Consider the following 26,526-nt stretch of genomic DNA (forward strand, 5'->3'; position numbering starts at 1 on the left):
CCCTATGTAAACAATTCTTCCCCTATGTAAACATCTTTTTCGCTGTATAAACAATTATTGGATTCTGTGTTTTGTTTTGACAGCCCGATGTTCAAACATCGGATTGAATTATAAAATAATGTTACGTTTCCTTATGGAAGGATGATTACTAGACTAACAAATGACAAATAATCTGTTAAAAGATTTTTTTTGTTTTTTTTTTTGCATTGTGATGTTTTCAAAACTCGTCTCGAAAGTGACATTTTGGAGCTCGTTAGCGTTTCCACGCTCGACTAGAAATAAAATGTACTATTTTATACTGTCTGCATAAAGCAAGTAAAACCATACGTTCTTAGATTTATGTTCCATACATACAACAGAAAATTATTTAACCATTTGTAGCATTTTAATTTTATGTATAGAAAATTCAATCTGAAGATAATCTCCCGCCCTCGATTTGAATTGTAGTATTCGATCATTCATATGCCACAAGTAACATAATTAATTGTTGAAATAATTATCTAAAACTTAAATATTTCTTTAGCTACACCGATACTGATTTTTTTAATGCCAGCGGATAGTAAAAGATTGTATGTTATTTCTAAAACTATTGATATAAAACAAAACTCGTATTTGAAAACTTACTACATAAATGGTAACACAAAAGCGAACGCCAGTCGAGATTCTCTCGGCTTCTGGTATAAAAAGTAGCTGCTCCCCACGCAGAGGTGTGCGTTACAGTTATAATCTTGTTAGGAAGTTGAGGTTTAACTAGTTTTTGTTGTTGGTGTTCTACTTACACAACCAACAAGCAGCCGTCTTTTGATGGTAAACTGTGCCCAGACAGATTCACGAGACTTTACTTAGGCTGTTAGATATTGATAATCCCTAAAATATTTCTTTAACGTACTATTACAAATATTTAATGTTGTGCTTGTTAATGAGTTCTCATAAGTTTTTATTAATTATAAATGAGTCACTGTTTTATGACGAGCGTAATAACTTATCCAAAACTATTTACAAAAGAAATCTAAAAAAGTTATGGATTTTATTGTTATTTCATTTATACAAAGTTTCAGCAAAGAATACAAATATTACTAGTTCAAATATGTTTAATTTCAGACAATATTTAAAGTTATATACATATATATATATATATATATATATATATATATATATATATATATATATATGTATATATATATATATATATATGAAAGATACATTTATATATTTTTTTCATTGAGTTTTTGAAACAGTTCGTTCTTATTTTTATCCTCTATTGACTCTACGGCGTGGCGGCAACTTAGTTTGAAACGTATACTGACAATTTATCGGAAAATTGTAGCTTTGGTGGTTATTCAATCGATGGAGTCAAAATGCTTGAAATATAAGAATTAAATTTTTTATTATATTTGTTCTTTTATCACTTATAAATACGAATACAAATTTAGTTTTTATAATAAACCTTTTTAAGTTTAATGAATTTAAACATAAATAGTGTCGAGGGGAGCAATTGTTGGTGCATTACTGTTGTTCGTGCGACTTCCGACCGTGGTTTGTTATGCACTCAGCCAATCTTGCGGTTATTCGTCAAATGCTCGGACAGAGACAGGTGTCTGTTTACCTTCAATTGGTTTTGCCGCGACACGCCGCGCGCTATCCCATCCTGAGGTTCCTTATTGGGTGTGGTTTGTCAGCAACCCCCGTTATTCCACTTGTCCTAAACTCCTTACTCATGGTACACTTCCATTAGGTAACAGTAAAATAGATTTAAAAATAGTAAATGCGTATTTTATAACTTTATAATGAGGATATTTCATTCAAATTGTGTTGTTATTATATCATTTGAATTAGTACAGTTATGATCTTAGATATAGATGTGAAACCTTACGGGATTAATCTTTTATCTTCGGCTCTCTTAAATATGATTATTTTTGTGCATTCTTATTTAGATTATTACAATAACAACTCTCTGAAATTATGGATTAATTAACTAAGTATATATGCAAACTAGATTAACTTAACAAACCTTTTTCACTCATAAATCATTTTCAGTGATAAAATTTAACCGTAAAGATTCAGTTGCTGAACCGTACAACTGTTTACGAGTTGACAAGTTAAGATGTAAAGTCCATAAAATAATTGTATATTGTTTATAACATCAAATTACAAGAAATAAACTTATCTTTTTTCTTTGGCATTTATGTTATATTCGCTTATGTTTGAACAATAATAATTAGCTATCGCTAAATTATTTATTGAATGCAACTATTAAAGACTGACACATTCATCTATTAGCCTCAGAAATCCTTACATTTTTAAATTTGTTATATTATAATTTTCGGAGGGTTCATTAAGACAGGTAAACATCAACACGAGGTAAGTTCCAGTAATTTTTTAATAGTTTTATCTTTAAAAAAATTTTTTGAGTTTTTTAACTTAAAAATGTGTGTAATGGTTTATTGATCGGGTGTGTTTACGTGGTATAATGTTGTTGTAACGATAGGATATCTAACGTTTGCTATCTATCGTACAAAAATAGAACTCTACGTTCTTGAGGATTGAAATCTAACATCACTGACTTATTTATTAGGAATTTAGACAGCAGAGGAAGATGGGAAATTTTAATCCTAGATTCACCACTTGCCATTCATTTTCATAGCATGTAATAATGGCAAATTATCGAAATCCTACTATTCTTTCAAATTAATCATCGTCAATAATACACTTTAAACAAAGACAATATATTGTTTCACTGTATATAATAACAGTAAAGTTCTAACTTAACATAACAATAAAATTTTATGCTAAAAATTTATGTAATTATTCTAAATTTAGTTTGAAAGGTGAATTATGTTATTAAAATAAATGGTCTTTAATATTAAATTCCCGATGATTCCAAGTATGTTTGTCTCTAAAAACATATTTTTTACGAATTAAAATAAACATTAGTGTAAGAATTGCGGTTTAACGTTTAGTTAAGTCATTACGTTTATTAGAAGCATAGTGAAAACCGATTTACACTTATTCAGTTTCAAATAACAAATAAGCTCAAGTTCAGTGCACGACATAGAAACTTTTAACATAAAGATAATATGAGGTTTTATATATTTATTAGAAAATACACTTTGTAAATGAGGCTATTGATTAAAAGTATGTGTGTGTGTGTGTGTGTGTGTGTGTGTGTGTGTGTGTGTGTGTGTGTGTGTGTGTGTGTGTGTTTTACACTATTTTGTATTCTTATAAATTGATTTACGGTACCTTAAGTACGTAATAGAAATTACATTAATTTTTTATCATGCCTAAACTGTAAGAACATGTTTTATAGATTGTGTTTTCGCCTGGATTTTAGTGAACTTCATACGTAAAATAATAATAATTAGTTAAGAATAAAATTATCCAAACCAAAAATACCATTTATTGAAGGTCTTATTTCGTTATTTTTCATTACTTACAATAAAAACTTAAGTATAATAGCCTACATACAAAATGAAAAAATGTCACACTCTTCACTTGTTATACTCAGTTTATAGTATTTGACAATACTATTAAAGCTTTTAGTATGTTAACGAAAATAAACTTATAATGTGTAACGATTTTACTCTGAAGGTACGCGATAAAATCCTAACAATAGCACTGTTAAACTACCAGACAACAGTAATACTGATAACATGGTGGATTAGCTCACCTAGGCAGCGGTGGCTGGCGGTTGGCGGTGAAAGGGGACCAATTTGTGGTAATCACTGCGCGGTATGGCTTCTCTATTTGAATTTGTAATGTGCTTTTGGCGGTATTATACAGCGTATTGATCTAATATACGCTTTAAGGAGTTATTACCACTATTAGTACAGCACAAAATAATCAAGCCTCCTTTCTTTAAGGTTAGCGATTTAACATGTTTTATTACCTATTATACTATGAATCATACATTTTAAGGTTTAAATTTTCCTGAGTTCCTGAAATATTGTTAAAACTATGCTTACAGCCGTACTATTAATAGTTGAAATAAGTTGTAATAATGTTTTCATGTAAGTGTCAACGTAAGCATGTTTATTTTTAATTTTATGAACCATACAACATTACTATGTCTTGTTAACTGAGTGTGTATTCAAGCTTGCTTTAGAAAATTCAATACAAAAATGAAATACTGAAAATCATTCCTTCCTAACCTTGATAACTGAAGAAGCCCACACGCGATTCTCCAGAATAATAGTGAATTATTAGAGAAGAAAAAATCACATCATTGAAAGAGTTTAATTGCCTTTATGGAAGATACCACACATAAAGAGTATTTAAAAAATGTATCTCATATTATTTATATATTAAGTTTTGAGTGTTCAATCTACTGCGGTTCGAAAATTTCTGTCTCATTACGTCAAATAGAAGAAAGAAATAACAACTCAACTAATGAGATGAGAACTATAAACTTAACGTTGTACAACAGCGTGGGACAGAGAGACGTGTGGCTTTTCCATCATAATGTCAAGTGATCACTACTGTCTATAGTGAAGTCAGCTTTGGAGCTTACAATGCCTCCAAAGTGATTATAATATTTTTTTAAACGCTTCAAACGTTTTCAAGCAAATCACAGTTTAACCACTATTACATTATAATTTATATTAATACAAACCTCTATTAAATTAGAATCCGAAAATAATTTTTGTTAAATTATGTTTGAGATATTTATGTAAATACAAACACAGTAACTGTATACTGTATGTATATAGTTTCTTATCTCGTGTGAATGAGACCTGTTGTTATTACACGTCCTATCAACAATTTGGACTACGAGGGAACGACATATTCCTTAAATATGTGACCATTAAATCTCTGAAGCAGATTACTTTATTTTTCACTCTACTTGTATATTGTCATACAAATACATTTAACAATTTTAATTCCATTAAAACTTACTTATAATAAAATTTTGAATTGGTATTTACCATTGGTTGTTTCGAATTATCATGGTTTTTCGGAATTTTGGGCCCGATGAATTATTATTTTCAGTAAAAAATACATTTTACATGGCAGTAGACGAATTGACATGCCTATTATATTTATAATCGATGAAAAAGTCAGAAATACGCATTAAACACAAATCAAATGACCTAAATACTAATAAATAAATAAAAATTATAATTTTAAATAATTTTTATAATAAATATGAACGTTTAGTTCGTAATAATTATATAATAATGAACATATAATTCAGATCAACATTTCATAAATTTAATTTAACTCCAAAAGCCCACTTGATTTATGTATTCAGTCTAGCTCAAAATAATAAAAATATTCAAACATATGTTAAGTATGTGAATTGTATCTATATAATGATATTGTGTCATTGTTATTGTGTAATGATATACTCACGAGTGTGACCCTTTGTTTAGACTGGGTCATGCATTATGTATGGGGAGTCTCTCAATAAGGAAAACCTGTCAGGAAAACGTTTATTTTCACTACATTTAGCAAGTTTTACCTATAATGAACAAGCGTTCGTATCATTGTTATTTATGCCAAAAGTATAAAGTATAGTTAGGAATTGGTAATAATTCATTTTTACGCTTTAGATCTCAAATAAAAGTGATATTTAATCAATTTGTGACTAAATTTATTTGTATTCGTACGAAAATGATAAATTTAGAGCACGACAAGTATTTTTAAACTATTATAAGCAATGTTACAGTTTTGGAATTTATCAGAATAATCAAAGAAAAGCATACAGAAAACTAGACAGATCACTTTTCCCGCGCAACGTCTAAGTAAGTAAACAAAGAGGAGAGTTGTAGTATGAAAGTAAGAGTAACAGAGAGTGAGAGCAACCACGTGCGGGCGCGGCCTCTCCTCTCCAATCCAGTCTTACTTTACTCTACTTTTCCTTGAACTACTCTTTAATGCCAATTGTCATTGGAAATAGTCAGAGCATAAATAAAATTGGATAGATCCATAAATCTTCAGTCTACCATTCATAAACACAATAAGTAATAACCCAAGAGTCAACCTAACGATTTTCTGATAATAAAATATATAGTTGGATAGAGATTAAATTCTGAGTTGAAACATTATAATTTATTTTAATATTATTAATTGTAATTAACAGAATAGGTGAAATATTCGTAGAGAGTGACAACAAAAATTAAGTAATAATAAATGTTACAAAATACTGGCCTATGTGAATTTTATGAACTTAATCAAAGAGATGTAAATTTATTTTCCTTGTTTGTTATTATATATATTATTATATTTATAACAGCGCCCAGTTTGTACAGAATAGTTATGAAGTTTATCATATAACTATATGTGTATAATAGTTACTGTATTTACCTTGAGGTATTGATGTGTCCTGGTTGGAAGTGTTGTGAGAGACAGGGTACCACGACACTCGCGCGCACAGTACCGGGTACAGGACCTACCGACTGAGTGTCTACCTAACTCTGCAGCCTCTATAGTCTGATATGGAGGGGACTCCAGAGCTGCGTATCATCACCCGTCCACCCGTCTGTCATCCACCTTCAGAATATTGATACTTTGATTGGTGGACCACGTCGTCCTTGAACTTCTCTCACAATGGTCAACCCTATGGTGATCAAGCTTCATCATCCTGTTCTAACATGGCGTTCAACATTTAGCAGAGAATTTTGGTAGAGGGGCGTAATTTTGTTCGAAAAGTCTTCTGAGAGTTTTGAATACTTAATATAACTCGTTCATCAAGTGTATCATAAAACAAACGGTTTTAATTTTCTGGATTTCATGACAGTGATTTTTAAGAGTTGACAAATACTTTAGACATAAGGCAGTATTTACAGAAAATTCAATTTTTCTTTCAATATCGTCATATATTCTATATTCTAGTCAAATAAAACTGCATTACATTTTTATACTGGCGTAGACTTAAATAAGTAATATATCATATTGTATTTATAAATCTGTCTACGCTTTTCAAAATCTTGTTATAGTTGTATTTATATAAACTGATGCATATAATAGTGTAAGAAAATAAAATGATAGAATTCATAAAATGTTTCAATTGAATAAGAAATAAATCTCTGTTAAGTATAATTTTATGACACACAACTGAACTTAATCGACGTTAAATGATTGATTTATTTGAGTTTATTCCATCAAAGCACAGTATATACAAAATTAAATTTAAAAATTATTCAAGGTATTTAGTCACCACATGGACATAAGCTATGGTGCGAGGGGACTATTAATTGCTTTAATAGTTTTAATTTGTTTCTTAAATTTAAAGCAAGAATAACTTATTTTTACAGCCGTACATATACTTTAATCCAGCAAGTTACTACAGACCAGTAACTTAGATATAACAATACAAGACCCAAATGATTATAATCCGACTCAGTTTAAATGATTTCATGTCTGAGTAGTGTGTGTTGTCAATATGGGGTTGTTGAAACAGAAACAACTACTCTAGAGTCAAAAATCTAAGTTTTGTATAATACGTTATTGTAACAAGATTTAAATTAAAGGCAAAACCATTCTTTCAAACATTAACCGGAAATAACATCGGAAATTAGAAGAAATAGTAAAAAATACAGCACTTTCATTATTTTTATTGGTTTTATGTAATAATTTTTAGAGGCTTGATTTAACAGAAACTAAATAACCTAATAACCACATCCTGAGGCATCGTATTCGTATTGCTTTAAAGATAGAAGATGTTCAAATATTTTTATCGATACTATCAAATTTGAGGTGTTCCGAGTATCATCTTATCGCGTGTTTGATTCTGTTAGCCTTAAAACACGCTAAAAAGGGATTAACGTATTTAAAAAAAATAAAAGAAGGATGATTGAAAGCGAGATTGTAATTTTTCTTGTCTTCGCTAGTTTCTGTGAATATAGTTTCTTAGAAAAATATATAAAAACGTTATGTTATAGTCTATAAAGCATACTCACAATTTATATCGTTTTCTGAAAATAAGAGTAATATACTCTCAGTATTATAAAATATTATACTACAAAATATAATGTTTCTTAAACTCAAACTATTGAGCTAACTATTTTGCCTCAAAACAACCTCAAAAATGTCCTCTCAAACTAGATTGATCCTTCATTCTGAGTATCTTGCTCATCTTTAAGGCTGAGCAGTTTAAATTTTACTCACAAATACTCACCTAACAAGGTTTATCACTTACAACCAATTTGTTTGTTAAGCTTATATTATTTTAACAGTAAATTGTGTGAAATATCGGCTAAAAATAGCAGTAGTATAAAAGAAATACGTTCCTATGTTATCCTCTTGTGGTGGGAAACTTTAACGCCCGGTAAGCCGAAAGGCACTCTTAGATAAAGCTGCATTATGTGAGCTTATAATTGTATCAAAATATACCAGTTTTATGCTATTTTTTTGTTTTATGATATTATTTAATTACATTTTACTTTAATAGATACAAACCTAGGCTTGTTGCTAGATTTCCAAACACATAGATTATTTTCAGGAGTTATTTTATTATTTACTTTAATGCTAATCTTAGGCCTTTAATCGCTTCGCGGAACAACTCAGGGAAGAAGCTCGCTTGTATCCTAGCAGCACTTAGGCTTCCGGTCTCTTCGTGCCCTATGATGTTTCATGTATTCTTTCCATACCGACAACAAAAGCCTCGGTTCTCATTACATATCTAGATTTATGTATGCTTATTATTTCCAATGTTTACTTACTGAATTCGAGTTTACGAGAATTTATTCTTGCTTCTCTTGCTGATTATCTCGCTGTTATGTCCAGTTTATCGATTAACTTATGTGAAAAATTCAGAATTGCTTTTCAATAATGTGATCAATTTTAAACATCTATCAATAGCGGTGTTTAGTGTGAATGGGGGAATTGTAATATTCAATTTACAACCCAAGGATATTGTAATTTTGCACTAAAATGATTTATCTACTATAGTCTGTCACTCAGGTTTATCAGGTCTATCAGTCTCGTCGTATTAGTAACAGGTTTATTAGGGGCGCAACCGTTACAATGAATAGTTCCACAACGTAACACTGTTACTATCAGTGTTTGTTTCAAATTACATAGATCGTACAGTAATTTCAAAAGTAACTGTAGCGGTAAATACAGCTGTGAGGTACATTACCCTTTATGTTTCCTTAACAATAAAGCAATAATCTCACAACGAGCCTGTTGTATGTAACCAGTAACCGAGTCAACAATCTGCAGGAAATTTGCCGGCAATTGTCTATACGACTTCATTTCACTCACAGTGAACTCGTGCAGTACATAATATGTTCAATGGATCTCTTTATATGTTTGGATTTTATAATCACGTTCTAACATTGACACAGGAATGAACATTTACATGTACGGTAGTATTGTGTTTGCTTATTTAGTTCATATCAAATTGAAACTGTTATAAAACATTGGTGAACTGGTTATACAGTGTGAGCAATGAATAGAGTATACAGTGTTACGGCAGTCATATAAGAAACATTAAATGTATAAAGAGATCTGCCAGTATAAATGGAACGTGGTTATTGGTAGCAGATTATAGCAATATCAAATAATAAATTTTGCTTTAACTGGATATTGTGCTAATTTATTTTCTTCTTAAAACGCTCGTAATAGCACATATCTTTGTCGCATTTTGCCGATTTTGATTTATCAAGAACAAACAATATATACTAATCCGCTGATTATATTGTGCTACCATTTAACAGCTATTAACAATAGTCTTATAGTTCGTAAATTGGTTTAAGCATTTTAATTTAATATGTTTATATAACTGTTCTAAATAAATTATCAAAATTTAAAATAATACGTTTCTCTTTTGATGCAATTAAAATGTCTAAAACAACTATTTACGAAATACAAAACTTACTGTTTATAAGTTCTTGTAAACATTATAACAATAACAAGCTAATTGAAATATTTATTATTTCTTATATACACTGATAACAACATCTACGTGCTATAGAATGTGGTAAATCTCTAGATAATCTTCATAAATATTACCACTAGAATTTTTATATCAATAATATTTATAGGTCTTTATTTTTTTAAATGTGGCTCTAAATTTAATATATAAGAACCATTAATCAATACAATTTTAAAACCCCATAATGATTTGTATAGTTTATATTTTACTTGTATGTTTTAGTTTTACTGTAGTTTATACAATCTAATTTGCTGTGCACTTTTAATAAGTTGATAAAATTATGTCATGTCATTTTTCATTATTGAACAAAGTAAACCCTAAATATTGAACGTTACTTATTCTTAACCTTTGATATAGTATAGTATTACATTGTCTGGTAACAACAATGGTTGATATCCAATTTCTTAGGTATTAACGCAAAATTAACGTATATTATTTTAATTATTAAAATTATTACGCTATTATTAATTTAAAAAAACTTTTCGGGCTGATAAATAACATGGTTTTATGTTTTTAAATTAATATTAATAAGACTTCCACAAATATATAAACTAATATTTAAACTTTGTACAGTGTATCTTGTACAATGCCCATTGTATATGCCTTTGGTTTCATCATTATACATTCTCTATGTTATGCTATAATTATATAAGACTTATCACTATAGCATAACATATTGGATGTTGACTATGTCAATATTGGTATGTTGACATATCACTATAAGACATAAGGGTTAGTTATACTAGTGTCGGTATTTATATTCTAAGAGATACATATGTTTGTTTAAAATCAAATGTTCTTAGAACCGTGTTTACTTAAAGAAAATATATGTCCTGAGAAATTGTTATTATATTTAATTCCAGAATAATTATAAGACTTAATTATACAGGGTTAATAAAAAGTCTGGAGACCCCCGACTAATATTGTAACGGCTCACACGAGAAAAAACTAAACTCGCCACACATTTATGTTATATTATGAGGTACTTTTTAGGCATAGTTACTGCTTCATTCACAAACCCAAAATGGGGGATTTTGGGGGCAGCTCACAAATTTTAAATGTAAAGCCCCATTAAGTGACCTGTCATTTTCAATTAGTCGGGGGTCTCCAGAATTTTTACTAACCCTGTATATTGCATATGCTGATTTATTATTTATTTTGTATATAAACTTTTTAATAAATTAACGATCTTTTTTATACTAGTTAAATTTCAGCGTTGTATTTTAAGATTGACAAAATACAAGTTCTTATTTATTGTTATGACTATTGCTTGATCTGAATTAATATATATTTTAACTGGTATAAAAATGAAACTTCTTGTATATTTGCTGTGTTTTTATTATGTACAATTTGAATAATGATTGAAATAATATTTTCTGTAGCGAATGCCATTGTTGAGCATCGGTGATTTATGTTTTTACATTTCCTTTTTATGATACTTTTGCCTGTTTTTTATGTCCATTTAAAAAAGTTGTGTTTTTCAATAACCTACTGAAATATTGACTTTATGAGTATTCTTAGCCTGTATTTTAAGAGAATTGAAATAAAAAAATTGATATCTTTTTTGTTGATTGATTAGTTTATTCCGTAACAAATTTAAAATATCATGAATTTACGAAATGAATATATTCTGTATTCATTTTGCAAAGTTTTGTTATGCCATTTTAACTTTTTAATGTAAAATTTAGTTTTTAGTTCCTTCAAATTTACTGTTTTTATGCATGATTATCTTATGATGAATTACTCCGGATTCTGGAATTAATTTGTTTAGGATTAAATCCATGAAATGAAGACCAAAAAGATAACAACTTCTAAACTCTAAATTAACAGAGTTTATGAAAAAATTATCAAAGTTCAAATTTTAGGTATTTTTTTAGGTTTCTTTAGAAAAAGTATGAAAACAATTTAATTTAAAAGGGAAAGTCAATGAAGTACGACGCTTTTGAAAGGCCATTTATTTCAAAGACTGCTTTGTTCTTCAAATTGATTTCATTCACTAACTATTTTACAACATTACGATTTAATCCTGAGACTCTCTAGATTGATCCATATAATAAAAAAATCTGTACAATGTACACTATGCCTGATTTTCTTGATTCATTATTACAGCTAAAACAACAAAATTAGGAACTATAATTGTGGATAAGAAAACTTTCGAATACAGGTTTTAATTCATTTACATTAGGCTACTGAAAAATATTTTCTTATAAAATTCAGGTAATCAATTGCTAAACGTAAAATTATATTTGGAATTAATATAGCTAGAATAAATAAATGGCTGACAAAAGTTAATTGTAAATATTGAAATGTCAGTTCACATTTTTTATCGTCCTTCGTAATACTACAGCTGATACTCAGATATTCTTTCCTCTAGTTTAGTGTTTCATTTTTATGATTTTGGTATACTTCTTTCACAAGTATAGTAAGTTCTTGTTTCTGAAATTCTGCTGTTCGTTTTTAAACTGAGTTTAAATTTATATTGATTGCAACTATTTTTCCCCATTAATTTGAACTGATTTAATTTTGTAAAATGTTTTAATGAGTGTAATATTAAAATGTTGTAATAAAATTATAAATCAATCAATTTGCATTGTTTATATTTATAACAAATGGAAAGGATTAAAAAAATAATCAATAATATAATTTTTGGAAACTTTAAAACTTATAGATAAGTTAAATGTAAAGTACGATTCCACGTCGTAGATGTAGAACCTGTTTATTAAGTTCAGTTGCTTTTCACCACTCAACGCAAGTTCAAAATTATTTTAAAATAAAAAGACATTCTAAAATATTCAGAAACCGTGAAATACTATATATTAAACATGGTCTGATACAATTATACAGATTTATTACCCTCCAACATTGCTCTCAGTCGAGAAAATGTCAGAGAGAACTTTTACATAATTTGGAGCTGCTGATTTGGCCCTCTTTTGGCCCTCAGGGATGGTATACGACGAAACAAACATGATGTTTACACACCTGAACTAGTCTAAGTATGTGTAATATTAAAATTGATAGTGTTTGTATACCTGCCATTCTTATCATTGGAAGTTTTAACTTGCAGATTATGTTGTTTGGGAATACCTCAGGATTATTTAATTGAATTTCAAACAACATTGAATGATGATGTTTTGGTGGCGTCTTAATTATCGCAAACTAATGAGTTCGGTGATTCGGGTATTGCGAATGATCTGGGAGGTCGACCGATGATTATCGCAGGTGATGGGTGCAGCAGCAGCAATCAGATGACTCGGGCCTTGACAGTGACTGGGCGACAGGGGAGTGATGTCCGGGAATACCTTGTGCGTCCGTCACTGCTGGCCGGCTAGAGGTCACTCGAGGAAACGACCTCCAGAATTGACCCCTAAGAAGTTGGGTACCATCAATATTTAGTCTAGACCAACGGTTTATTGGCAGAGCTAGGACGCATCTTGATACGTTGATGTCTAAAGATAAAATGCAAGTTGCTAATGGATAGTATAAGGAAAATGACCGCGGTCAACCTCTTTGCAACGCCCAAACTCGGGTGGGTCAGAGTGAAGTATGATCCAATCCTAGTCTCTGGAAGACGCTTTAGTGTCTTTTCAACTATCGATACATGTTCACTACCCTCAAACCGGTACAACCCATATCCGAATTACCACCCTTATTTCTAATAAATGCCCCATAATTGGAAGAAGGGAAAGGAAAAGAGGGTTTACAAACAAATTAATCAAGACACATGTTCTAAATTATTTAAAACAAAAATAAATAGAACTAAAGCGTCGTTTTGATAATTAATCCAACAATTAAAATCGATTTTTATTACTGGGATCAGGGGAGGTTTTTGTGAAAAGTGCTCAAAATATATTAGATTTACTACAGAATGTGTCAAAATTTACAAAGTAATGGTACTATTTATAGTTCTAGTGCTGCATTTATTGTCATTTAAAATAGCAATATAAGGTTTTTTTTACTTTTAGGTCAATTTGTACTTTATTGCTCTACGTCGTACTAAAGGAAGAGGAGCCGGTGTCGAAATATTTTTTTCCACAACCACTACACTACCAATTAAAAATTAACATGAATAATCTATTCAATCACAAATGTTAACTGAGTATTATTTTTGAGCACTTTAGGGCCAAGAATAGGGAGCATTAGTAACAAATTCACTTTTTTAAATACTATTCTATAGGTTTGACAGTTACTTGGATCCATTGGACGTCATAGACATTAATAGATTTAACCACAATTGGGAAGTTTATCCAGGATAGCCTTTTAACATTCTCTAAATCAAAGATGCAGGTTTTTGGCCCGTTTCGTAATAGCCACAATACGTTCTATATATAATTTATTTGATCTAAAATTGCTATTAAAATGTTTAGGAATCAAGAATGAATGAGTTCCCGTTTAAAATAGTTTTCTCGACAAAATTGAAGTATATTGGAATATCATCTGGCGAGTGATGTAAGGGACCAATATTAACAATTTTTTCAAGCAATGTTAGAATGAATTATGTGCTAAATGTTTAACCTTGTAGGTCTTTCTTGCTAAAACAGGATTAACTTGACAAAATTAGTAAGTTATAACATAAGGATACATTTAAGCTACTGCTGGTTGGTTTCTATCTGCTCGATAACTGTAATACGGCATGTGGCCAATTTTATAAATGGTTATTATTAAATGTTTTAGCTTTCAGTGGTTAACATATCAGGATAAACTGTATCTCTAGATCGTTTCCTAATTTATTACAATTTATCACCGAGAATTAATAAACCAATGACCAAATTGGATAATTCAACATTATTCAAATGTTTGGAAAACATGACTTTTTCATGTATCCGATTCTTCTTGCTGCAGTCTTTGCTTCAGTGGCAGTGTGGGTACTGTATGGTTTTCCCTGGGTCGTCACGTGTCCTCAAGTATTAATTTCCCCAGAAATAAGGTATTGGAAGAAGTCCACCACTACAGTAAATTCCATTCCGTTTGACCAGACAGACCTAATATAGATAGAGCAAGTGATATGGTGTACTAAGTAGATGGTGAAATATTCCAAGTTTCTAAACATAAATGTGCTCAGTAAAGGTCGTTGGAACTATACCAATTTGGATTTATATATCTGAACCTCTTCGGCTGGCTGCCAACCCTGAAGCTTTTGGCCTGCAAGCAAGAGGCCAAGACGAGAGGTTTTCTGGCATCCTCTCTGAAAACATGCACGCACTCAGTGTATCTTGGTGATTAGGACATACCCAAAGAATCAGGTTCTTCGGGTGAAATCTTAAATTGACAACGATCCAACCCAATCTAGATGATTTAGCTTGTGGGTTCGTGGTTTCCAAGACGAGCGGTTTTCAATTTTTATCTAAATGTAAATCTAAGCATTTTCAGATTTAATTGTGGTAATTCATAAAAACTTACCATCTCCTAGCACATACTGTTTTGCTGATAACAAACATACATACGAGTACATTCGGACGGGAATTTTCAAGAAACTCACGTTTTAGTACAAATTCAAAAAAAATAAATTTCTAATTCATGAGTTTATTCAAAATCACAATATTTGATCAAATCCTGTGAGTATAGAAGAACATTTAATTTATACTTCAGTACTTTTAATAGAATAAACAATTTTTAATTCACAAAAAATAACCAATTTCTTATAAAAACGTAAGATTTTATAGCATTTACATTTGTATTAAGTGTTTTCTGAAACTTAAACTATTGTGCAAAGAATGATAAAGCAATATTTTGCTAAGCTTTGTTTACATTTAACCTGCTGTTTCTACAATACATGTTTCAGTCGGAATGCAATTAAAATATTTTTGAAAGACATTACTTAAATAAAAACTCTTTTACACTACGTTATAAATACTGTTACAATTACATATTTGAGAACTATTTATAAATAGTTTAATGTTTTGAGGAACTCATTCCTTTTTCTGCATTAAATGTTTCTAGACTCGAATCGATTAGTTACTTACCTTATCATACATATTATCTTTAAGAGATCAATACACTTTTTGGGTTATTGTTTTATTGTATAAAAAACAATAATTATTTAATTGTTTTATCGTTTAAAGAGTTTCCTTGATATTCTGATTAACGATATACGTTTATACGCATTTAGTATTATTATAAGTTGAAAAACTGTTTTTAAATCACTCAGTCCACCGTCAGTGTTATTTTGTATAAACATAAACTTATAGTTGCTCTCTCTTATGTAGATATTTGTGTTGTTAGCCAAATAAGTAATGTTCATTACCTAAGCCATTTCTTCTAGTAATTTATCAGTATACAAAGTTTTAACTGACACTAAAACTTCACGTAAGAACAAATTTAGATTGATTTAGAACGATTCGTTAATTGAAAATTAATTCCTAAAATTGAGTTTATAGTCATGAAGAATATAAAGCTTGGAAGATGCTGTCATGTTTTTATGATAGTGCAATGGTAAAAGCAGATTTCTTTCAAAGTTTGACTTGAAAAGATTATAATCATAGCTATATAGAAGAAGAAGGCTTTAAAAGGCAGCTCAATAACAACTAAGCAGAATGAAAAGGAGGCTGTTTAAGAAGAGAAACAAAACAAACATTATAAAAACTACTGATCAGGAAAGTTTTATATGCCATGGCAACACAAATGAGTATGAACCTTTTCTACTTTTTGAAGGTAATAAATTACATGCATTGTATATTTAGCCGTTTCTGTTGAAAATTTCCCATGAGTGTGTATAAGTCAAAACTTGTTAAAATGTTGTAAAAATTATAAGGTTACTTTACAAATTTCAATTTAATTGTAGACATATAATTGTGACGAAACCCAAATTAAAATTAAAACTGAAGCAAAGATTTAATCTACAATACACAACAGGCGAAAAAGTACGTTTTAATAAAAATAAATTCCGGGAAATATCTAGTATTGTGTAACTGTTCTACTGCAAAAAAACTGGAAGATTGTTGTTTTATTATTACATACAATAATTGTATTTATCTCTCATACCGTTTTACAAAATAAGGTACAAATTAGTTGTTTTTGCTGTAATTTGGGCTGATTAAATTTATGGTTAGTACACAAATACAATATTTTTGTTTTATTTTAGAGATGATCCACAAAACATTTCTTGGCACTTTCCCTGTAGTTACATTGGAAATTTAGTTAAAGTAAATATAGAAATGGTTCACCAAGTTTTGCTAAGTTCAGGAATTTGAGAGAAAATACTTTATCAGTCACACAGTATGACCGATCAGCTTTAATGTAATAATAATCCGATGCTAGTTTCCGGCTCTTCTTGTAGGACTTTTCAAACTGATTTTTGTACAGGAAATAAACAAAATTGAAGGTCTATACCCTATTAATAAAAGTAATAATGCTCTGAGACACAGTGCCAAAACCTATAAGTTACTGAAGAAAAAGATAGAAACCAGGAAGAGGTACATATGGTAATTTCAAGGCAGTTAGTACGATTAGGGGGGTTTTTGCCTGTTACGGGTCCCCGCCAGCGGATGCCGCCACCGCCGCTCCCGCCACCGCACAGTTCATTAGCCCGGGGATGAGTAACCTCACTCACACGAAACCGTAATTTATGGACGACCATATTAGTATACGCGAGCAATGAATTTCGTTGGGGAAATTAAAATCTCATTTAACAACAATGCAGAGAGTTTGCAATTTTGCGAGAACTTACCCTTGCACATTCTGCGGTTTTAATTTGAGGAGTCCGTTGGATTCCCAGCCTCATGCTGCCATCGTTTAGTGGAACTTGTAATTGAGGATTACCTCACCGCAACACACACGACATATTTAATCTCAGTTGCCATTCTGCCTGGAGATGTCTTAATTAATTAACATGGCTTACTACAGTTTTTCCTACGTTTGTGCTTTCAAAAGTATAATTTTTAACTGCTATAATTCTTGATTACACTAATTTCAAACACTCTTTTGTTTAGTTACAATTTTATACCTCACGTTTCAATATATATACATGAGGATTAGCAAAATAATTTAGATATAGATTTCTAATATTTGGAGCAAATGTAATAGATCGGAAAAGATTTGAATGGCGTTGTATTAGGTTAAATATGCCTTTTTGTTTCTACGAGTTCATCCGTACTTCATTTTGAAAATAAGTAAGTATAATTATATAGTTATTAAACAAATTTATAATTATTGAAAACCACGAAATCTTACAACTGTATGGCATCAGATAGATTTAATATAAATTGCGGAGAACATAATTTTTTTAATGTTTGATTTTTTTTTTATTTAGTAGCACAACAATGCAGAGTGGGTATTGACAAGATCTAGGAAAGGCAACATGCTTCTGCAACTGGCTGAAACCAACCGGTTACCTTAGAAAGCAGTTGACAATTTACACTTGAACTACTATGAAACGTTAAAATCTGATCTTAAGCGTAATTTAGCTTTACTAGCAGTCCCACAACTTCGCTCTTACTACATTGCAGCGTAATTCTATGCCTTAATGATTAATCATCGGTTGTTGATCATTTTCAACTGTATAAGTATTGACTAAAATAACAACTAGCCATCTTTGTAAGCGCTCAGTTTAAGTATTGTAAAGCATTCTTAACACATTTTCTGCGATACGAGGCTTTTATACACTTTAGGACATTACGGGAATAGTGGTAAGGTGATTCCACCGCAGTCAATGTCTTAAGGTCAGTGATAGTCATTTTATAAAATCCACATCCACGAAAATCCACCCGTTTAGATGCATAAGTCCTATTTTATCAGTCATAGGTATGCAGGGACGTCATTAGAATTATTTTATCGACGGATCATAGGTCAATGTAAGTTATTAGGACAAATGTATACTTTTTTAATAGGCTTGAAAATACAAGATTGTCAATAAAGAAAGGGACTCCTTACTGGAAACCTTACATTTGTGGTGGCTTCCCTAAATATTACCGAAGTTGATGACAGTCATAATCCACCCATCTGTTGTATCAAATAAACTGATGTTTAAATAAGCGATTCGTATTCAAAAACCTACGTAAGCTCAAGTTTAAAGTATTGAATATGCCATTATATATTAACAACTTTTTGCTTCGAATTATATTCCATTACACACTGTGGATACTTGGTTGTAAAATACCTTTGCAAAGGAAATTATGGTACATTGTGTACATGAATAATGCAGAATAGTTCATTTTAATCCACAACTATTAAACTGTGATGTAAAGATAAGAAATCCAACTGGACTGCAATCCTAAAATAGAGATCAGAAAAATAAGCTAATCGAGCTACATGGAATCTCAAAGAGAAGATTGAGTTATGAAATTGAAGTAGATTAATCTGTAGAAGTAATCCAGTCCGGTCTGTTGTAATAGGCCATATTGCAAGAAGGACCTAGATTTTTTCAAATTTGGATCCCTCCAATTTCAAATAAACCTTTTTTTATCTTCTTGTGCTAGATCTTCTAGGTGTCACAATCTAGGTAATTTTCAAAAAATTTCACTAAAATGTACAAATAAAAAAATTGGGTCTTCGAAAATTCTATAGGCATTTAAAGAATACTATACAATTTTATTGTAAAACTATAAGAGAATTATGTCAAGATAATAACAATTACTGATAATTTGTACGATGATTGATACTTATGTGTGTTTGATGCTTGTGACGTTCAGACTTCAAAATTGGAGCTGATTCAGACTAGATCCGCATTTCTATCACAAGTCTCAATAGAGTGATGTAATTAAAAAAGCAATTTTAAAAAGTCGGGGAAGCAGCAAAGTACAGAAAGCTATAAAGGTAAACTTTTTATAATATTATCAGTTGTATAGTGAGGAAAACAGAATTGATAAAGTTATCACTGTTTGGTTATGGACAAAACCAAATTCAATGTAGTGAGCAGCCCCTTAAAGGGATGTTAAAGATCTTCAATTTTTTTAATGACGTTTTAAATTATTGCTGCTGTCGTTATTTTATATTACAAACAACATTTACTGAAACAAGCGAGGTATGTCTTTATAAATAATTATGTAGAAATGAACAACAACAACAACAATGTGTTCCACGCTTATTTGTTTTAATTTGTACATAATAATAATATAAGTATTTTCATACATTTTAAATAAAAATTAAATATTTGTTGTATAATTTGAATGGATTTATGAATCTGTTTGAGTTGTAGAAAGTTTTTTTAGCCATTGTAGTCTTTTAAACCATGTTTTATAATTTCATTTATTTTATGTTCTTAGTGCTCCTTATTTATTGAGTTCAGTCCATAAGGACTTAGTGTGACTTTTTTTAATAAATTTTAATTTACTTCGATATTATAGGGTAATAAAAAATTCACTATCATAATAAATTATATTTCCTAGTGGCAATTTTAAAATATTTACTTGACAGGCAGATAAACTATTTAACTAATAACAATTGTTTAAAATAATAACACAACCAAAATCCATTCACGTGGACTTAAGTACAATAAATTATCCCAACAAAAATCAATTGCACAACCTAAAAATGACAACACATCTCAAAATAATTATCCAGATATAATTATCTTAATATTTTATCCAAAATAAGGTTTGATACTTCATTTTTTTTAACTGGTTATACAACTGAGTTTGACGTTATAAGAATTTATAACGTTTATTTGAGCAATAATCAATAAAATTCAATATACCCAAACATAAAACTTCAGAGAATTACTTTGGGATTTGAAGCTACTTTGTAATGTTTACTTTTTTCAATATTTTGAATAGTATATAGCCTACTAGTATGATGTGTATGTTGAGTTTAGCTCCACTTCACCTTCTTCTTCGTACAGCGCAGCGTCTGGAATCCGACGCGGACACAGACATGTTCACCTGATGAGACAATGAGAATACCTTGTCTCCTAGATTACACTATGTATTCTAGGTGTCTCCGATGTCGAAACTATGGGAAGAATTCATTCTGAGCTACTTCGTCGCCGACTTTTTTTAATTTCTTCACACGAACATGGTTGCAAATTCCAAGTGTCAATTCTGTGAAAGCAACAGATTTCAAACGCTGAACTAAGAGGAAGGTGAACTGGAGCTAACCTCAACATTCACATTGAATCAACCTTTCCCAACATAGCTATTTATGTGTAGAGTACTAGCATGATCTTAAAGGAAAGTCTATTTTGATGCAGTTACTTCTTGATCTCTTAATGATTGTGTTTTTTTTTTTAGATTTTATCAAATTGTTTTCAACATTTTCATAGACTTTAAAAAAAATTGATGCCACAAATTCAAAATAAAGGGACACAGATCACATCTTTATAAATTAGCTTTCATATTTATATCAATCAATTTATTTTTGATACAAATGTAATCTGCCATGGCTATAGAAACATATTAAGTTGATGGCACGATATTTGGTTGGTTCATGATGTTATGTTATTCTTTTCCCACTTGTACAATTTTTAAGTTTTAAATTGACAGCCATCTGAAAAAAAAGAAACGTTCTTTCTTATTTTCACATATCATTAAAAATTACATAAATGTAATGCGCTTTAGTGAAGTCCACATACAGTCGGCGGCCAGACGATGATAATAGGTCATAAGTATTATTGCTTAATATAATAATATGGGTTTCTAACCGAGGGAACATCTAACGAAAGAGTTTCAAGAACTTTCAAAGGTTTTAACGTTCAAAACCTATTTAATAAATAAAACCGGTTGAATTAGTCGATCATCAAAACTCATCAAGGATTAATATCAATGTTTCACAACCTATAGCAAACAGGTTGTGATCCCTGCGGCAAGAAACTGAAATTTATTGGTAATAAATCGATGTATTCGATTAGTCTGACCCTATTATTCTTTATATTCAGATACATAATTTAAGACCTTTATACTCCTCTCACTCAAGACTACCCAACGTTCAATGAATAAGAACTGTCTTGTTTAGAAATTGGTGAAAACCCCCTCCCGGATTAACTACATTAGCTTAAGAGGTTCTTTAAATCTACAATATCAACTAAAGAATATCGTACGACTACATTGATGTATCTTGTGGGAGATCTTTGGGAGTATAACAAACCTTCGTAAATCTCAATTTCCCATTATTTGCTTGGTTTAACCTCCATTATATTAAGACTGGTACAGAGTAGGTGGTAGTGATTCCTGGGGGTTACTGCTGTGCTGAAATGTACTAAAACATAAATAATTCATGTGTATTAAGTATGGTGTGTCAAATTGTATTATGCCGTTAAAATTACATGTCAGTAATCAGCTGTGGATCTTTATAATTAAAGTGATAAACAGTGAATGAAAAACAAGCTAATCACTGTATTTTGAAAAACATGTTTGATTACTACTATTTTCTCTTCGACATAGTGGAGAGAGGACGATGTAGTTTTCAACTTCATTTTCAAAAATATATTTTTTCCATTCTTGTGTAATTCTTTATTATAATCTAATAGTAAAACGAGTTATAGGACGAATGGTAAGTGATATGATCAATATTACTTCTAATGTTATTTGATAAAATTACTATTAAAATAAATACCCTTTTCGTATGTGTAACCTACAGATTATAACTGGCACGGTTTTTGATTTTCCTACCACCCTACAATGTTTAGATATTCAATTATTTGAAACATAGGTAAGGAACTATCCCTACAACATTTAAATTAATTTTGTATTGGAGATTAATTTTTATCTGAGTTATTAATACGACATTAAATTGTCTTCTAAATTATGAAACATAGACTACTAAGCAACAAAGAAAAATGAACAATGATAAATGTTAAATACATAACACTGTGTAATGAGAGGAAAGGGTTTAATTGTACTAGTTTTAATAGTTTATGTTTCCATAATAATACCTTCTGTCATAGTTTTTTAACTGTGTACATTCTTATGTTGCGTAACATGTAACACAAGAGTATGTCGAATAACATTTTTTGTTTTGTTTTAGAGCTTTTACATTGGGTTGCATTAGATTTTGTTGTATAGTAGTTGATGATTGAAACGTGTTTAAATAATTTTGAGTTTCACCATTTCTTTGGTCATCATTTTGGTTTTTTTTAAATTATTTTAATGTATCTTTCACTTACATGAATGATTACTATATTGAACAAACTATCTAAAACAATCTAAAAATAGCTTCACAATTCAGATCGAACACAGTTAATTCACTTTCCACTTATTTTACAAATTTCATATACAAAACAATGGAGTGATGTAGTTGGTGACCAACAGTCCTCAGAGATGTCCTCTGCTTTCGCAAGCCGACTAATGGGTCACCTGCCCCAGACTGTACCTGGTCCATGATCCTGTGCAGAGACTGTACTCTCTCCTCTGGGCCAGTGTTACACATTGCGCCACTCTCCTTATTTCCTGGTAACCTCATTCCACCGGTGATCTTTCTGGGACACCGTCTTTCCTACATATCCATCCTTTCTCTCCTCCACTCACTTTCTCGGTCACTCACTCTCTCTTTCGTCCGTCCCCTCCTATGGCTTCTCTCCCTTCCTCACACACCCCCCCTCTCCAATAACTCCGTACACAGCTGATCGGTGTACTCTTTACCTCCATCACCCACATATTGCAAAAAACTGTCGTTTTCTTGTGCTTTATTATAGTTGTTACACAGCTAAAAACTTAATCACAATATAAAACGGTTAAGCTGTTTGTACAAATGCGTGTTTTTAGCTTTAAACTTGTGTGTTAAATAATATTCCATCTCTTTATTACTCAACTTTCTTTTGTACTTGACATGGTGAAAATTCAAACCCAAGTTTAAGATTCGTAGCAAATTCTAGTTTAATACATGATATTTTTGTCATTACTATTTCATAAAACGGTAAATGCCAGATCCACCACTTGCAATATTTTTATATTGATAATTTCTTTAAAACTTTACATCAATGCTAAAAATTTCACTCGAATATATTGTTATCATGAATCATAATATCGTGTTTATCATACCGCCATTTTGTAAACTTTCATTGACTAGGCTATTGTTATGAATACTAAAATGTTTAATATCTGTCAAAATAACTTCCACATCGACGAAAATATAGTTTTGGTTATTAACAGTTTTTTGAAAATAGTCATTAAAACGTCATTGCACCCTCCTGTAAAATATGTGTTTAATTTTGATTATTACAGTAACACATAATAAAATAACCATTTTATTTATTATGGGTGATTAAAAGGAATAATGATATCACTTTCTACATTTATAATTAACTGTGTATAGTCTGTAACTGTGTATGAGTGTTTTGGCCGTTTTATTTTACCAGAACAAGGTAGTAAAGCTGACATAAAAAATTTAAATTCGGTGCAAAATGGAAACATAACAAGCTGCCATAATCATCGTTCTAATAAATTATATTAATATAGTCATTAGTGCAGCAGTTAAAATATATGGATGGTAGATTTTGTATCTAAAACCAACCAATATATCTACTAAGGCCCGCACAAGAGTTTTGCTGAAATTTTAATACGTGGTAGCTAATGTAAAGTTTACTTGTGTATTTTGAAAAGTAATTATAAATTACAAGGGAGGTATATGTAGCATTTCTAAAAACAGAACGTATCTTAGCAGCGCACTAGTTACTATGAATATGAGCATGTCCAACTAATATGTGCTCAAAAAACTATCCATTAAAAAGGAGCTAACGCTCCTGTTGACTGACCTATCTGGATCAAAGGTATTGCTTAGTCAGTGCTCTACATTTTACATGTGCTGTAGTAGTTGGCAAGCTATATAATCTGAAATAATGTAAAGGGGAGGAAAATACGAGTGGAAAGGAATGGTGTTTATTCTTGCCAAACGAGTTGGCAGTGATACTCACAAGAGTGATTTCTTTTAATTCGCTTAACTATCACGCGCGGTACAGGGTTATCGATACAGGATCTAACTCCGTACAATCTTTGAAGCTATAAAATGGAAGAAGCACAAACACGATCTTTAGGCAAGAAGTAAAAGTTCAAATTCAGTGTAAGAATTAGTGATTTAACACCCCACTTCAAGTTATCGAGTAAATGAAAAGACGGCATCGTTCGCCTCAACATTGTACTTATTAAACAGATCCAACAGTTTTCCTTATTATTACATTTGGTTACGTTCGGATCGTGTTCTAAACAGGTTTCCATAGTATCCGTCTCAGTATCGAGTATCCACTTGTGCCAAACTCCAATCAGTATCTGATATACCTGCAGTAATCTTCGTGCACATCTTGTAAGGTGAAATGTCCAAAAGTTTCCTCGAGGTCAATAATGTTGATTGAGAGAAATCCCTCTTAGCGCCCAATCGATCTGATTGCACAAGGCCCGGAAGTTCCTCCTTGGCCTGTAACAGAGGTATAATGGGAAAGTCCAACCTTGATTGTAGTAGGTTCATAACCGCCCTTAGGGTCAATTATGAGAATTGGGAGAAATTCTCACCAATCGTATCTTTTGCACCGTAGCCGGAACTTCGCATCCACCAGTAGGGGATAATAACCTTTTACGAAAAGAGTCTTATGACAATTACTACAGCCAGACATTTTGCAGATGGTAATCATCATTGTTACACGTAAGAACAATGGTCACAGCAAATTTGAGTTTCCTGTGCACGAGGATCGGTAGTTATAACCCTCCAACAAGTTGTTATTTTTAAACCTTTATAGCATACTCAATAGAATTAACTTTGCTTAGTTTTGAACAAAATCTTTCAGAACAATCAAATTTATTTATAGTTTTTCTAACGTTTAAAACTATGAAAACATTTGAAACGTGCAAAACCAAATATTTAAAAATTTTTTGTGAAAACGCCTGTTTTTATGTTTTTTATTTAAGTATACGGTTTCGATTTCTTTGGTTTATACCATGAATTGATATCTGAATAGCTGTGAATAAGATATATTCAAATTGCACAGATATTTTATACAGCCATATCAGGTTAAATTTTTTGAGGAACGTGGACGTTTAGAGATTGGGATATTAATTACACATTGTTAAATTTTAAACATTATTTACTGACTTTCGAAAGAAAAATAATTGTTTAATACGGCAGTGTGTTGCTGCACACCGACCTTCCAAGCTGTCCTCTCCGAATCCACATCTTTTGTGACACAGTTATGGCGAAGCAATAGGACGGAACATCTCACTCCAGTGGCTGCGTGTTTTATGTTGGTTTATGTCTTACGTAATGCTTTCGCAGATTTCATACTGATAGCTGCGTTTAGCAATATTGAGGTGGAGAAATACTTCAATATTGAACATTTAACATTAAGGTTTTGGGAGAAATTTTCTGAATCTATAGTCTTTAGATTAGTGGACGACATAATATGGTCCTTTTGTTTGTAGCAAAATATCATGAGTGAATTTAAGCAAATTCGGACAAAAAAGTGAAACTATAAAAACGTCCAGAGTCAATTGGTACTTTAATGTTATAGACCGTTATTTTTTAATTCATAACATTCGAATTGTATAAAATTGTTTTCCTCCAAATGTTCTTCTTTCAAATAATTTATAAATTTAGTGTTTCATGTGTGTAATTTAGTATGTATTCAAAATTGGTACATATATAAACCGAGGAACTGAACTATACAAATATTTAATTTTAGTAATGTAATAAAATAAGTTTTAGCAAAACAATATTTGAAGTTCACTTTAATCTAATATATAATATATACATTCAAATTATAGCACACTAATATAAGTACTGAGTTAAGTTTACTG

The 26,526-nt window shown here is 30.7% G+C and overlaps 1 protein-coding gene across 1 annotated transcript in view; it reads right to left on the reverse strand.

Annotated features, from left to right (window-relative positions):
* Positions 1–6,424, reverse strand: part of LOC124360006 (elongation of very long chain fatty acids protein AAEL008004-like) — an 80,371-nt gene extending 73,947 nt beyond the window's left edge. Inside the window, exon 1 of the mRNA XM_046813236.1 lies at positions 6,307–6,424. The gene's annotated coding sequence lies outside the window, so the exon portion shown is untranslated. The remainder of the gene's footprint in view (positions 1–6,306) is intronic.
* Between the last annotated feature and the right edge of the window lie 20,102 nt (positions 6,425–26,526).

This window comes from Homalodisca vitripennis, chromosome 1 (assembly GCF_021130785.1).
Source record: "Homalodisca vitripennis isolate AUS2020 chromosome 1, UT_GWSS_2.1, whole genome shotgun sequence".
NCBI lineage: Eukaryota > Metazoa > Arthropoda > Insecta > Hemiptera > Cicadellidae > Homalodisca > Homalodisca vitripennis.